Consider the following 17,146-nt stretch of genomic DNA (forward strand, 5'->3'; position numbering starts at 1 on the left):
TCTAGAAGCAAAGAAAGTAATAACCAAAACCTACATGGGTTTGTCAAAAAGAGAGCATGCAAATCTTTATTGCATTACTGTATTTGACAAAGTGACAAAATTAGTGGACAAGAGGAATGCTGTTGATATAATATACTTGGACTTCAGTAAGGCATTTGATAAAGTAGACCATAACCTACTACTACATAAATTAGAAAAATGTGGGTTAGACAGCATCACCATCAGATAGATTCGTAACTGGCTGATGAACTGCACTCAACATATAGTCCTCAATCGAACTGCATCTACATGGAGGGAGGTATTGTCAACAATCACTTAGATTGCTGTATTCTTTCGCTTAGTTGTCAATAGTTATGGGGTGAGTTAGATAGAAGGGGTGTTGGTGGGAAGTTCACAGGAGGAGATATAGGTTTCATTTTCTTAGGTACCAGGAGGAGACCGTTAGAGGAAAATTCCAGAAGAGTGACGTGAGGGCCAAGATGTCCCACCTGATGATTATGGACAATGGGGATTGGGCACGGTCCCAAGGGGGCTTGGAAAAGGGGTTTGATATATGTCTGTATCACATCATTTTCTCAGACTTTGCTTTTCTTTCCAGTTCTGATTTTGATAAATTCACTTTTGAACTTTTATAAAAAGGACTCTGAGTTTTATTTGTCTGAATTTTGACTGGCAGCTTGACAGGCATGCAGTGGAATACCACAGGGCTCTGTTTTAAACCCAGTAGTCTTCAATACCTTCCTCAATGATTTTGCAAGGGGATAGGTGGGGAACACAAAAATTTGCAGATGACATCAAGCTGGCAGGAATAGCCAACACTAGAACAGTGGTTCTCAACCTGGGGGTCGGGACCCCTTTGGGGGTCGAACAACCATTTCACAAGGCTCGCCTAAGACCATGGGAAAAGACAAATTTTCCCTGGTGTTAGGAACTAAAACTTCTATTCTGGCCCCTTAGAACATATTTTTACACTCTGACCAATCAGGCATTTACAGTAGAGGTGTCCCTCTGATCTTACTACCAATCAACTTAAAGATCTGTTGGGAGAATTGGCGCTAGACTTATGGTTGGGGGTCACTAACACATGAGGAATTGTATTAAGGGGTCGCAGCATTAGAAAGATTGAGAACCACTGCTCTAGAAGATAGGCGCTAGATACAGAAGCAGCAACCGTCCACCATTCCCGGTGCTACCGGAATGGACTGGGTGCACGGGAGTGTGCGCGCCCGGTGCATGCCCACGCTTGGCACAAAATTCAGTTTCTGCACTTTCACAGAAGCAGAATATCATGCGATGATGTGCCTGCAAAAGATTTTCGGGGGGGTGGGGTTGCTTCCACGTATGTGCGGAAGCAAAAAGTCTCAAAATCCAGCCAAAATAACTGCTTGTGCCAGTTCCACCGTGAACGGCCTGTCCACTCACCTGCACACCTGCACCGCTAATGACGGCTCTGCCATGAGTGGCCTGCCCCGCCACCATCGTACCGCTCGTGGCAATTCTGCCCCGAGCAGCCTGCCCGCTCATCTGTATACCCATGGCGCTCATGGTGGCTCTAGCCTGAGGAGCCTGCTCGCCCCACCGTGCTGCTAATGGAAAGTTAACTTAGAGTAGAGGATATATGAAAGGAAGAGAATATATATGATAGGTGAAAGAAAGGAAAGACAATTGGACAGGGGACGAAAGGCACACCAGTGCACTTATGTACGCCCCTTACTGGCCTCTTAGGAACCTGGAGAGGTCAATCGTGGAGAGTCTAAGGGAGAAGTGTTGGGGGTTAGGGGTTGACACAACTGAGTCCGGTAATGAGTTCCACACGGGGCATTCCGGTAGCGTAAGTGTAAGTGTTTATAAACCTCTGCTAGTAATCTATGTGGTCCTGGGGTCCCATTATTATTATTTGCCTTTTTATTATCAGCCAGCAATGGGCAGCAGCTGCCAAAACAGCCAACACAGTTCTAGGCTGCATTAACAGAGAGACAGTCTCAGGTTCATGTGAAGTGTTAATATCACTATATAATGCCTTGGTAAGGCCACACTTGCAATACTGCATGCAGTTTTGATCACCACGATGCAAAAACGATGTTGAAACTAGAAAAAGTGATGAGAAGAGCAACAAAATATGCCCATGTTACACCAACACTCCGCAGTCTGCATTGGTTGCCAATCTGTTTCAGGTCACAATTCAAAGTGTTGGTTATGACCTATAAAGTCCTTCATGGCACCGGACCACATTATCTCCGGGACCGCCTTCTGCTGCACAAATCCCAGCGACCAGTTAGGTCCCAGAGAGTGGGCCTTCTCCAGGTCCCGTCAATTAAACAATGCCGCTTGGCGGGACCCAGGGGAAGAGCCTTCTCTGTGGCGGCCCCGGCCCTCTGGAACCAACTCCCCCCAGAGATTAGAATTGCCCCCACCCTCCTTGCCTTTCGTAAGCTACTCAAAATCCACCTCTGCCATCAGGCATGGGGGAATTGAGATACTCTTTCTCCCTAGGCCTTTACAATTTTATGCACGGGATGTCTGTATGTATGTTTGGTTTTTATATTAATGGGTTTTTTAATTGTTTTTAGTATTGGATTATTATTGTATACTGTCTTATTATTGCTGTTAGCCGGAGAGGGGCAGCATACAAATCCAATAAATATAATAATAATAATAATAATAATAATAATAATAATAATAATAATAATAAAAAAATGATTAGGGGACTGGAGGCTAAAACATATGAAGAATGGTTGCAGGAACTGAGTATATCTAGTTTAAGTCACCCTTAACAAAGATGATGGTGTCATTCTTTAAGCCTTCATGAACGTTTACAATTGAGAGAGTCCAGAAATATTTCACAAGAACAGTCCTCCACTCTTCCCACAGAATATCTTATTCCATCAGAGTTGACATTTTGGGCTTAGAAAATTTAGAGCTACCTCACCTTTCATCTGATCTAAATATAGTTCATAAAATCATCTGCCACAATATTCTACCTGTCAATGAATACCTTAGCTTCAACCACCACAACACACGAGCACATAATATATTCTAACTCAATGTAAATAGCTCAGATACTAAGTTCAGCAACACAGTGATCAGTGCCTGGAATGCACTACTTGACTCTGTGGTTTCTTCTCCAAAACTTTAACCTTAGACTGTCTACAGTTGACCTCACCCCTTTCCTAAGAGGTCTTTCAGGGGAGTGCATAAGCACACTATCGTGCCTACCATCCCTGTCCTACTGTCCAAATTTATCTATACCTATTTTGCATTTATGTTTATAACTGTTATCATGTACACATTTGACAGATAAATAAAATAAAAATATTTCCTTTAAAAAATAAATTTAGGGAAAATGTCTCCCCACCCCACCCCTTCTGTATGTTGGTCTTGTAGATATGTATATTTTGTATTTTGTATGTTGGTTTGTCTTAAATTCAATAAAAATCTTTTTTAAAAAAAAGTAAAATAAATTTAGGACTCAGCACATATCTAAACTTGGTAAGATAAGTAGCATCACATTTCACTATTTTACTAGGCTCACTTGCAAAGGTCAGTTGCTAGAAGTGAAAAACGTTTTGACAGAATTTATACAGTGAAAACATCTTTCAAACGCCTTTGATAGAGACGCTATCAGGAGGTGGCAGTCAGAAAGGCAGCATCTGTGCCACAAACGTGAGGAGTTAAAACCATCGAGGACTGAATTGCTAGAAAATATCTGAGGAGAGAAGAAACGCAGAACTTCCTTTTCCGGAAGACTGATGCGGGGAACGTGGTCTGTAGAGCGGCTTTTGTGCTCTTCAGAGAATTGAAGCGGTAGCTGGAACGTGAGTTGAGGGCAGGTGGGAGGAAAGTCTGGGAGCAAGTTGTGCTGTTTGTTTTTCCTCCACGGCCTGGAAGCAGAGAAGCAACCCGGGTGAAGCGTGTTAGCTGCTGCAGGTTCCTCTCCTGCCCAAATTTAAGCCCACTGGTGCTGTACGCTGTGAACCTGGTGGCTGCAATTTTCTGCTGGTGGGAAGATTGAAAAAGTCGCTTTCAAGTTAAGGTTGATTTTTTTGAGAATGGATCCCTGCAGAGGTTGTGGGTGGCCCATCGCTGGGGGTTTGTGACAGAGTTGGAAGGGACCTTGGGAATCTTCTATTCCGACCCCCTGCACAAGCAGGAGACCCAATACCATTTCAGACAATTGGTTAATTGTTCTCAGTGTCAGGAAAATTCTCCTTAATTGTAGGCTGCTTCTCTCCTGGATTAGTTTCCACCCATTGCTTCTTGTCTTGCCTTCTGGTACATTGCAAAATATCTTGACCCCGTTCTTGACCCTTCAACTATTGGAACACTGCTATCATGTCACCCCAGTCCTTCCTTTCACTAGATTAGACATACTCAATTCCTGCAACCCTTCTTTATATGTTTTAACCTCCAGTCCCCTACTGCTCTTCTCTGCACTGTTTATACAGTCTCAACACCTTTTAAAAAATATGGCAATACTCCAAGTGTGATCTTACCAAAACATTATAAATTGATACTAACACTTCACATGATCTTCATTCTAGCCCGGTGTTAAGGCAGCCTAGGATTGCATTAGTTTTTGTGGCCACTGCATCACACTGTTGGCTTTTTTAAATTGATTGTTCACTATGGTAGGACTTCAAGATCCATCTCACAGTTACTGCTGTTGCACCTATTCTGTACCTTGCCATTTGCTTTTTGGTGACTAAGTGTACAACCTCTTTTCTTCACTGAATTTCATTTTGTTGGATAGGGCTCAGTGTTCAAATCTATCAAGATTCTTCTGTATCTTGAGTCTGTCTCTTGGGGTGTTGGCTATTCCTGCCAGCTTAGTGTTGTCTCCAAATTATCCTCTGGGAGTTGGGTGGAATATAAGCACTTCCAGCGACAGGCGAACTGGTTTCCCATACGGATCTTGAAGATATTGAGCGCCCACAGTGGTCACCTCCTCCACCCTGCAGTCGCTCTCCTCCATGCCAAGTCTGAGCCTCCTTTTGCCTTCCTAACTGGCCCTTTCTTTTATTTTTTGCCTCTCAGCTGTGCGCGCTTTTGAACTCCTTGCTCAGCTGCTTCCCGATCCCGCTATATAGAATGCTGGTGAGACCACATTTGGAATACTGTGTTCAGTTCTGGAGACCTCACCTACAAAAAGATATTGACAAAATTGAACGGGTCCAAAGACGAGCTACAAGAATGGTGGATGGTCTTAAGCATAAAACGTATCAGGAAAGACTTCATGAACTCAATCTGTATAGTCTGGAGGACAGAAGGAAAAGGGGGGACATGATCGAAACATTTAAATATATTAAAGGGTTAAATAAGGTCCAGGAGGGAAGTGTTTTTAATAGGAAAGTGAACACAAGAACAAGGGGACACAATCTGAAGTTAGTTGGGGGAAAGAGCAAAAGCAACATGAGAAAATATTATTTTACTGAAAGAGTAGTAGATCCTTGGAACAAACTTCCAGCAGACGTGGTAGATAAATCCACAGTAACTGAATTTAAACATGCCTGGGATAAACATATATCCATCCTAAGATAAAATACAGAAAATAGTATAAGGGCAGACTAGATGGACCATGAGGTCTTTTTCTGCCGTCAGACTTCTATGTTTCTATGCTTCTGGAACCCCATCTGACTCTCCTTCCTCCCCTTGATTAGTTCGGGGATCTCTGCTCCCTGCTGCCTTCAAGCCAAACTGATTTGGCTGTCCGGGTTGTTTCTTCAGGCAGTAATTTTTTTAACATACCATCTGCGGCACAAAGTTCAAAGTTGGAGAAGAAGGCGCCAAAGAGCTCAATGCGTCTTTCTTTTGTCCCCTCCTCCCCGTCCCTGTCATCAACAAGCCAGCCAGCCAAATCAGTTCAACTTGAAGGCAGCAGGGAGCAGAGATCCCCAAACTAAGAGGGGGTGGAAGGAGAGCCAGATGGGGCTCCAGAAGCACTGCAGCCCGGGAAGCAGCAGGGCAAGGAGTGGGAAGCGCGCGCAGCCGAGAGACAAAAAAATAAAAGGCCCAGTTAGGCAGGCAAAAGGAGGTTCAGACTTGGCATGGAGGAGAGGGGCTGCAGGTATTCTGGGTGGAGGAGGTGACCGCTTTGGGCACTCAGTATCTTTCAGGATCGGGATGGGAAGCCCATTCGCCTGGCGCCGGGGGTCCTCCAGGGAGAGGTGCAGCAACACCGGGCATGCAGAAACTTTTCTCATGAGGACAAGCAGTTAACAACTTCTGGCAGTGAAAAGAGTTTCTGTACCATTCAAAGTTTTTTTCTGTAAAGAGAGCAACACAGAGCTGCCAAACTTCAGTACCGGTAATACACCTGTCTTATGACCCACCCCTGCACCGCTCTGCGCCGCCTTCCCTGCCACCTCCAAATTGCGTCCCAACACGAGTTGGGCCCCTGTCTTATTTTCCGGGGGGAAACAGTATCTACAATTATATAATCTATCCCCAGAATTTCAAGATGTATTTGACGATAGTCCTTTGCATTACTAAGAATTCTTGATTGACTCAATTAAACAACTGAATTTGAATGGATATTTGAACATTCATCTCGGTAGTCTTCTATGAATCATAAATAATGTAATTGATTAGTATTGGGGCATGTTTTCTTTTTCATTATATATACAGTACTTTTTTTCTTTTTTTCACATCATCTATAACTACTGTACTTTATAAACAATTAAAGTTCTATTTTTCTTTGTATCTTGCAGACAAAGAGGATGGCAATAAGAGCACTCAGGACAATTGTAAATAAGAACCAACATTGAAAAGGGAAGAACATCAAGCAAAAAAAAAAATCAAAATATTTTCCATTTCTTTCAGAAATTCATACCATTCTCCTCCTCCTCCTCCTCCAGCAACTGATGGACAAGAGAGAGAAAATCAAGAAAGATTTCAAGCTCAAATAAGCAGATTAAGAAGAACTCAAGGAAATGTTACATGAAAAGTCAAAGGAGATTATTTTTCAATCAACAAAAATATGCTAAGTGCTTTAGTAAGCATGGCAACATGGTGGAATACCAGAAGACACACATGAGGGTGAAAACATATGACTGTACAGATTGGGAAAATGTTTCTTTACAAATTCTCAGGTCATGGGAGACTAAAGGTCACAAGAATAAAAGGATTTGAACATCCTTTCTGTGAGAAAGGATTCAAAGAAGCATCCAAGACTCGCAAAGAAAGAAAACAGTTGAATGTGCTGACTGTGTAAAAAAATTACTCATAATTTCAGTCATGAAACACCTGGTGAACCATGAGAGGACTCACACAGGAGAGAAACCCTTTGAATGTCCCGTCTGTGGGAAAAGTTTTAGTCATAATTCCACCCTCATTAGACACCAGAGGATTCACACAGGCGAGAAACCCTTTGAATGTCCTGACTGTGGGAAAAGGTTTAGTCATAATTCCACCCTCGTTACACACCAGAGGATTCACACAGGCGAGAAACCCTTTGAATGTCCCGTCTGTGGGAAAAGTTTTCGTCAGAATTTTGCCCTGGTGAAACACAAGAGGACTCACACAGGAGAGAAACCCTTTGAATGTCCTGACTGTGGGAAAGGTTTTAGTCAGAATTCCAACCTGGTGCAACACCAGAGGACTCACACAGGAGAGAAACACTTTAAATGTCCCGAGTGTGGGAAAAGATTTAGTGATAGTTCCAAGCTAGTGATACACCAGAGGACTCACACAGGAGAGAAACCCTTTGAATGTCCTGACTGTGGGAAAAGTTTTAGTCAGAATTCCAACCTGGTGCGACACCAGAGGACACACACAGGAGAGAAACACTTTAAATGTCCCGAGTGTGGGAAAAGATTTAGTGATAGTTCCAAGCTAGTGATACACCAGAGGACTCACACAGGAGAGAAACCCTTTGAATGTCCTGACTGTGGGAAACGTTTTAGTCATAATTCCATCCTGGTGGAACACCAGAGGATTCACACAGGCGAGAAACCCTTTGAATGTCCCGTATGTGGGAAAAGTTTTAGTCGTAATTCCAGGCTTTTGAATCACAAGAGGACTCACACAGGAGAGAAACCCTTTGAATGTCCTGACTGTGGGAAACGTTTTAGTCATAATTCCACCCTGGTGGAACACCAGAGGATTCACACAGGCGAGAAACCCTTTGAATGTCCCGTATGTGGGAAAAGTTTTAGTCGTAATTCCAGGCTTTTGAATCACAAGAGGACTCACACAGGAGAGAAACCCTTTGAATGTCCCGTCTGTGGGAAAAGTTTTAGTCAGAATTCCGACCTGGTGAAACACCAGAGGACTCACACAGGAGAGAAACCCTTTGAATGTCCTCACTGTGAGAAAGGTTTTAGTGATAATTCCACCCTCGTTAGACACCAGAGGACTCACACAGGAGAGAAACCCTTTGAATGTCCCGTCTGTGGGAAAAGTTTTAGTCGTAATTCCAGGCTTTTGAATCACAAGAGGACTCACACAGGAGAGAAACCCTTTGAATGTCCCGTCTGTGGGAAAAGTTTTAGTCAGAATTCCGACCTGGTGAAACACCAGAGGACTCACACAGGAGAGAAACCCTTTGAATGTCCTGACTGCGGGAAACGTTTTAGTCTGAATTTCATCTTGATCAGACACCAGAGGACTCACACAGGAGAGAAACACTTTTAATGTAGGAAAAGTTTTAGTCGTAAGTTCAGCCTGGTGAGAAACCTTTGGATGAACTGATTGTGGGAAAAGTTCTAACCTGGTGCAAAACCAGAGGACTCATACAGGAGGAAAACCCTTTCAATGTCCTGATTGTGGGAAAAGTTTCAGTCATAATTCCCATCTCGTGATACACCAGATGACTCCCACAGGAGAGAAACTCTTTGAATGTCCTGATTGCTGGATTGTTGCATCCCTCTCATCCTGGACACAAACTGTTTCAACTCCTATCCTCAAAACGTTGCTACAGAGCACTGCACACCAAGACAACTAGACACAAGTATAGTTTTTCCCCAAACACCATCACTCTGCTAAACAAATAATTCCCTCAACACTGTCAACTATTTACTAAGTCTGCACTTTCCTCCCTCTAATGACTGTATGACTGTAACTTTTTGCTTGTATCCTTAAGATTTTTATTAATATTGATTATTTCTTCATTTCTTATTTGACCCCTAAAATCATTAAGTGTTTTATCTCCTGATTCTTGACAAATGTATCTGTAATGTACACTGAGAGCATATCCACCAAGACAAATTCCCACTTGGGCAATAAATAATTCTATGAATATTCTTATTGTTGGAAAGGTTTTAGTCATAATTCTAGCCTGATGAAACACCAAAGGACTCACACAGGAGAGAAACACTTTGAATGTTCTGATTGTGGGAAAGGTTTCAGTCTTATTTCCCATCTTGTGATATACCACTGATGTTAAAAAAATTATGAACAGAAATACAATATAAAATACCAACAACATCAAATTGCATCACAATAAATCAATTTTGAGATTATGGTGTACAAATCCAATGCTACCTCCTTTATTTTTGACATCTGGACAAAAATAGCTTACATTACAGTGATCCCCCGCTCGTTGCGAGGGTTCCGTTCCAGGAGCCCCCGCAACGAGCGAGTTTTCGCGAAGTAGCGATGCGGAAGTAAAAACACCGTCTGCGCATGTGCAGACGGTGTTTTTACTCCCACAGCGCTAGCGAGGAGCCGAAGATTGGGGGCGGGGCGGCTATTTGCCGCCGGCATGGAGGGCTTCCTAGCAGCCCCCCAAACCCGGGTTGGGGGTCCAGGGGGCGCTGGCTCTCGGCGCTTTTGAGCTGAGTCCGGAAGCGAATTCGCTTCCGGACTCAGCTCAAAAGCGCCGATAGCAAGCGGCAAGGAACGGCTTGTCTCGGCGCTTTCGAGCTGACCGGACTCAGCTCGAAAGCGCCGAGACAAGCCGTTCCTTGCCGCTTGCTATCGGCGCTTTTGAGCTGAGTCCGGAAGCGAATTCGCTTCCGGACTCAGCTCAAAACCGGCGATACCAAGCGGCAAGGAACGGCTTGTCTCGGCGCTTTCGAGCTGACAGCTCGAAAGCGCCGAGACAAGCCGTTCCTTGCCGCTTGCTATCGGCGCTTTTGAGCTGAGTCCGGGAGCGAATTCGCTCCCGGACTCAGCTCAAAAGCGGCGAGAATGAACGGCGTGGGCGGGCGAAGGGCGGGCGGCAGCGAGGAGTTTGCGTGGGCGGTGGGGAAACTCCTCGCTGACGCCAGCAAGAGGGGGAAGACCCAGGGAAGCCGCTGCCATCTACGCATGCGTGCCCGGCACGCATGCGTAGATGGTATTTTTGACTTCCGGGTTGAAAAATAGCGAAGTACCCTGTTCGCAATGGTTGGGGACGCAATAAACGGGGGATCACTGTATACTAATAAGCTATTAACTAATTAACTTTTTAAGCTGTTCCTAATTTTGATCACCTCTAATTGATTTGGCTGTAATATTTCAAATTTCTCTATATCAATTTTCATGTACATTTATTAACCTTTTTAATAGTAAATGCCCTTTAAAATAAAAGAATCTTTTTTTTTTCAAAATATTTTTATTAATTTTCTTTAAAAAGACAAACAAACTTACAAACATTTAACATACAATGTAGGGATGTATCATCCCTGCTCTTCTCAAAAGTATAATTGCAGATACAGAAAAAGGAATACACAATTGAGTATCTAATACAATACTACTAATACAAAAATTATCTAATAAAAAGTTTTTTATTATCATATAAAAATTTCTAACTAATTTCAAGTCATAAAAAATCTTTAAAGAAAACAAATTTCTATTCTATCTATATAAACTAAATCTAGTATAAGTCTCTATGAAGAAAAATCATCTAAGATATCTATATTGCTACTCTTCTTACTTTATTTTTTTATTCTTATCTATCCATTCATAAACACTGTTCCATGTTTCGTAAAATTTGGTTTCTTCCTGGTCATTCAAGCGTCTTGTCATCATGTCCATTTCCGCGCAGTCTAATATTTTTGCAATAACTCCCTCTTCTTTGGGGATATCTTCCCCTTTCCAATTTTGCGCGTATATAATCCTTGCCGCTGTAAAAATATGTATTATCAAGTACAAAATTTCTTTTTTATAATTTTGGTTAGTAATTCCTAGCAAACAAAACTCCGGGGTGAAATCTATTTTCTGCTTTGTAATTTCTTTTGTCATTTTCTCTATCATTTTCCAGTACGTTTTAGCTTTATTACATGTCCACCATTGATGGTAGTAGGATCCTATTTCTTTCTTACATTTCCAGCACAGAGGTGATGTCTTTGGGAACATTTTTGCTATTCTGCTTGGTGGGAGATGCCATCTATAAAACATTTTAATTTGGTTCTCTTTCAAAGAAACAGATTTTGTCATCTTCCAGTTACACATCCAAACTTTCTCCCATGTATCTAGATCGATTTCTTTACCTATGTTTCTACACCAATGTAACATACTATCTTTTAATGTTAGCTCAATATTCTTGTGGGTAATCAAATATTTATATATTTTTCCAATTACCCTATTTTGATTTTTAATAATTAACTCACTTAGCAGGTTTTTGCTTTTGTTAAATATATAAAGTATACTATCTTTCTGATATCTGGATCTAATCTGTGCATAGTGCCACCAATCAATTTGTATCCCTTCATCTTGTAATTTAATTCTAGATTTCAATTTCATTTGATTATCTAGCAAATCTTTATATCTTATATTTCTTGCGTCATTGATGGAGTTTGGATGTATTATTGCATCTAAGGGGGTAACCCAGTCTGGAATTATTAAAAAGTGGTTTTTCTTTATATCTTTCCAGACGTCGAATAAATATTTTCTCAGCGTATGTCTTTTAAAATAAGAATGATTTTTATCTTTATCGTACCAAACAAATGCATGCCAGCCGAGCATGAGATCATGTCCTTCTAATATTGATGTTCTCATATCCTCTAAAGTTATCCAATTTTTAATCCATGTTAAAGCGGCTGCCTGATAATATAATTTCCAATTTGGGAGAGCAAAACCCCCCCCTCTCTTTTATATCTTCTAACACATTTATCTTAATTCTTGCCTTTTTCCCTTGCCATATAAATTTTTTAACCACATTTGTTAAATTTTTAAAAAAATTGGCCCCTGGATTTATTGGGATTACTTGAAATAAAAATAATACCTTAGGTAAAATATTCATCTTAATCGTGGCTATTCTTCCCAAAAATGATATTTTTAAATTGTTCCATATTTCTAAATCTTTTTTAATTTCATTAATTAATTTTATATAATTATCATTTTTTAATGTTATTGTTTTAGCTGTTAGCCATATTCCCAAATATTTTACTTTTTTAACTATTTGCATTCCAGTAATACATTCTAAATTACTGTCTTGTATTTTACTCATATTTTTAGTTATGATTTTTGTTTTATTTTTATTTATTTTCAAACCTGCTACCTTACCATATTGTTCTATTGTTTGGATTAATCTTGGTGCTGTGACTAACGGATCTTCCATTATAAAAGTCAAATCATCTGCAAAAGCCTGGACTTTGTATGTCTCTTTTCTAACTGTTAAACCCTTTATCTTTGGGTCTGCTCTTATTTTTATTAAGAGTGTTTCTAATGTCATAATGAAAAGAAGAGGTGATATGGGACATCCTTGTCGCACTCCTTTATTTATTTTAAACGCTTCTAATTGTTCATTGTTTAATACAATTTTTGTCGTTTGTTCTGAATAAATAGCATCTATTAAATTGACAAATTTGGGGCCGAATCTCATTTTATTTAATTGCATCTTTATAAATGTCCAATTCACGTTATCAAAAGCTTTTTGAGCGTCTAGGAACATTAAAGATAATGTTTTATCTGAATGTTGCTCATAATACTCTAATACGTTAATAATTGTTCTAAGATTATTTTTAATTTGTCTACCTGGAAGGAAGCCATTTTGGTCAGAATGAATTTTGCTATTTATCACAGTTTTCAGCCTATCTGCATATATTGCTATAAAAATTTTATAATCTACATTCAATAAAGATATTGGTCTATAGTTTTTAATTTTTTCTTTTGGTGTTTCTGGTTTATGAATTAGAGTTATCAGAGATTCCGACCATGATTTGGGAATTTTACCATCTACTCTACATTCATTAAAAATTTGCAGCATATTATTTCTTAATACTTCATTTTCTATTTTATACCACTCTGCTGGTATAGCATCCGGTCCCGTAGCTTTGTTGTTTTTCTGCTTTTTAATAACTATAAGGAGTTCTTCCATTGTTATAGGACTCTCCATCTTTTCTTGTTGCTCTTCTGTTATTTGTGGTAACTCTGCACTCTCTAGGTATTTGAATACTACATCTTCTTCAATATTATCATCTTTGTACAATTCCTTAAAAAAAATTTGAACTATGTTTGCTTTTCCCTCTGGGTCATATTTTATTGTTCCATCTTTATCTTCTAACTGTCTAATTAATTTAGATTGTCTCTGTTTTCTCAATTTGTATGCTAACCATCTACCTGGTTTGTTGGCATGTTCAAAATATTGTTGCTTAGCTCTCTTTATTTTTTCCAAAATCTGATTTTGTTCTTGTAGTCTAATTTTGTGTTTAAAATAAAAGAATCTATGAATAACACCCCCCCCCCAAAAAACCTTCCAATAATGAATTCAAGGGGAAAAAGCCAAATAGTATAAAGTGATCCCTCGATTTTCGCGGGGGTTGCATTCCCGGACTGCCCACGAAAATCAAATTTCCATGAAGTAGAGATATGGAAGTAAAAACACCATTTTTTGCTATGGACAGCCAAAAATTACCCCCGCGCACCCTTTTCCAAGGCCGCACAAGGAGCCGGGATTGAAGTTGGGAGCAGGGAGCGACGAAAATGAGGCCAGCAAATATTGTTTTGAATGTCGGCCGCCCCCGCATCCCCAGCCCCTCTGGCCCCCTCACTGCTATCTCCCGCCCGATCCGGCTTTCTTGGGGCACGGGTCCTCCTGCAGCATCGCTGGCGGCTACAGCTTCTAGTCCTCCTCATTCGGCCGCTAGCCACTCTGAGCGCTTTGAGAATCCCCGCCCCTATCGCAGTCCCTTATCTGAGAGCGCTTTCATCCCAGCTGTTAGCGAGGGGGCTGCAGGAGAGGCGGGGCAGGTGTTCTCACAGAGAGAGAGCAAGAGACAGAGCGAGATAGAAAGGAGAGAGGGAGAGAGAGAGTAAGAAAGAGAGAGAGCAGGAGGGGGGAGAGTGGAAGGTAGAGAGAGACAGAGAAATGATAGAAAAAAGGGGAGAAAAAAAGAAATGAGAAAATGATTGAAGCTGAGAATGACAGGAAAGAGAGAGAGAAGTGACTCTTGGTGATGACGTATGACGTCATGGGGTGCGAAAAACCGTGGTATAGAAAAAAACCCGCAGATTATTTTTTTAATTAATATTTTTTGAAAAATCGTGGTATAGCCGTTTCGCGAAGTTTGAGCCCACGAAAATCGAGGGATCACTGCATTGTCAAATTAACCAAATTAATAAACCTAATTAATAATAATTCCTTTCAATAGGAATTATACAGAGAAAAAATAAAGATTTAAAGTTAAAAGGTTAGAATAAAGGAAAAGGGGAGGTGTGAAAAGAAAGCGCAGTAAGAAAGAAAAGAAAAAAAGAGAAAAAGGATCTTTCTTCTTCTTACCAACCTCCCATGTAAATCCAAGTAACACTATCGTAGCTTGCAGAACTTTATGGTTTGCAAATGGACCAATAAAATCCTCCAACCCACTCTAGACCATATTCCTTTAAATCCAGTGACATAATATACTCCTCATAACCTCCATTATCTATACCAGCGGTCCCCAAACTACGGCCCAGGGGCCGCATGCGTCCCTCTGAGGCCATTTATTTGGCCCGCGGGTGAGTCTGTCAGCCTGGAGAAACCCCCATGGGCTTTGAGCCCCGCCTGGCTTCTCCGGCTGTGTCCAGGGACCACGCCAATGTCCCCTGTAAGGTGTGCTGCCACGCACACAAAAACAACCCCCCGTGCAGTCTTTTCCAAGGCCGCACTGGGGAGCTGGGCATTGGAGTTGGGGCGGGGAGTGACAAGGAAAGTGCAGGGAACTCTTGCACCAGGGAAGGTTCACACGCACCTATGTGCGCGAGCTCCCCATTCCACTGCCAGCCTGCCATACACTTGGGGGTGGGTGGGGAGGCTGAGCACTCCAACGCTAACTTCAAAGAGGCCCTTACATGCAAAAGTAAGAATATAGTAGAGGCCTTTACAGGAGCAGCTCTGGCACAGCTGGTTAAGACACCGACTAGAGGGGAGAATATTCTACATTTAGTTTTTACGAATGGGAATTGGGTTTCAGAGGTTAAGGTGGGAGAAAATTTAGGTTGCAGTGACCACCTATGTTTGTGGTTTGATGTAAAAATCTGATTGTGAGCAATCCTATACTGCAACCAAACTGTTGGATTTCAAAAAAACAAATTTTAATGCAATGGGGGAATGTTTAAATAATGAATTAAAGGGCAGGGATAAAATGGCAGGAGCAAGCACCCAGTGGACTGTATTTAAAAAGGCCAACTTAAAAGCCACTAGACTGTGTATGTAAGGCAAATAACTAAAGGTAAAATGAAGAAGAAACCGCTATGCTTTAGCAATGATGTAATGGCTATAGTCAATGAAAAAAAGTCTGCCTATAGGACTGAGGATTGGAGAATGGCCAGTGTTGTGCCTATCCAGAAGAAGGGCAGTATAGAAGAAGCTGGTAACTACAGGCCAGTTAGCTTGACATCAGTTATAGTTAAAATGATGGAGACTCTACTCAAGAGGATATATCAGCACCTAAAAAACAATAACTTATTGGACCCAAATCAGCATAGCTTTACTAAAGGCAAATCATGTCAGACTAATCTCATTGATTTCTTTGACTATGTCACAAAGGTGGTGGATGAAGGTGGTGCCGTGGATATTGCCTATCTGGACTTCAGCAAAGCCTTTGAAAAGGTTCCACATAAAGGGCTGATAGTGAAAATTGGACAATCGCTGGATAGTTCAGTGGATTTGCAGCTGGCTGAAGCATAGACATCAGAGGTTTGTTGTTAATGGCAAGTATTCTGAGCAGAGACTGGTTACAAGCGATGTGCCACAAGGGTCTGTTCTGGGTCCTATTCTTTTTAATATGTTTGTGAGTGACATAGGGGAAGGTTTGGTAGGGAAGGTTTGCCTATTTGTTGATGACTAAAGTGTGTAATAGGGTTGATATTCCTGGAGGCATCTGTAATATGGCAAATGGTCAAAGCAGTGGAAACTGCAGTTTAATGTTTCCAAATGTAAAATAATGCACTTGGGGAAAAGGAATCCTCAATCTGAGTATTGTATTGGCAGTTCTGTGTTAGCAAATACTGTACTTCAAAAGAAAAGGATTTAGGGGTAGTGATTTCTGACAGTCTCAAAATGGATGAACAGTGCAGTCAGGCGGTAGGGAAAGCAAGTAGGATGCTTGGCTGCATAGCCAGAGGTATAACAAGCAGGAAGAGGGAGGTTATGATCCCGTTATATAGAATGCTGGTGAGACCACATTTGGAATACTGTGTTCAGTTCTGGAGACCTCACCTACAAAAAGATATTGACAAAATTGAACGGGTCCAAAGACGGGCTACAAGAATGGTGGAAGGTCTTAAGCATAAAACGTATCAGGAAAGACTTAATGAACTCAATCTGTATAGTCTGGAGGACAGAAGGAAAAGGGGGGACATGATCTAAACATTTAAATATATTAAAGGGTTAAATAAGATCCAGGAGGGAAGTGTTTTTAATAGGAAAGTGAACACAAGAACAAGGGGACACAATCTGAAGTTAGTTGGGGGAAAGATCAAAAGCAACATGAGAAAATATTATTTTACTGAAAGAGTAGTAGATCCTTGGAACAAACTTTCAGCAGACGTGGTAGATAAATCCACAGTAACCGAATTTAGTATAATGGTATTAGGGCAGACTAGATGGACCATGAGGTCTTTTTCTGCCGTCAGACGTCTATGTTTCTATTTTGAGACTGTTAGAAATCACTTTCCCTAAATCCTTTTCTGAAGTTTTTGCTAACACAGAACTGCCAATACAATACTCAGATTGAGGATTCCTTTTCCCCAAGTGCATTATTTTACATTTGGAAACATTAAACTGCAGTTTCCACTGCTTTGA

General features: G+C 41.1%; 1 pseudogene; it reads left to right on the plus strand.

Annotated features, from left to right (window-relative positions):
* The window catches only part of LOC139159262 (zinc finger protein 850-like), a 28,130-nt pseudogene extending 18,891 nt beyond the window's left edge, over nucleotides 1-9,239 (plus strand).
* The last annotated feature ends 7,907 nt before the right edge of the window (nucleotides 9,240-17,146 follow it).

This window comes from Erythrolamprus reginae, chromosome 2 (assembly GCF_031021105.1).
Source record: "Erythrolamprus reginae isolate rEryReg1 chromosome 2, rEryReg1.hap1, whole genome shotgun sequence".
Classification (NCBI taxonomy): domain Eukaryota; kingdom Metazoa; phylum Chordata; class Lepidosauria; order Squamata; family Dipsadidae; genus Erythrolamprus; species Erythrolamprus reginae.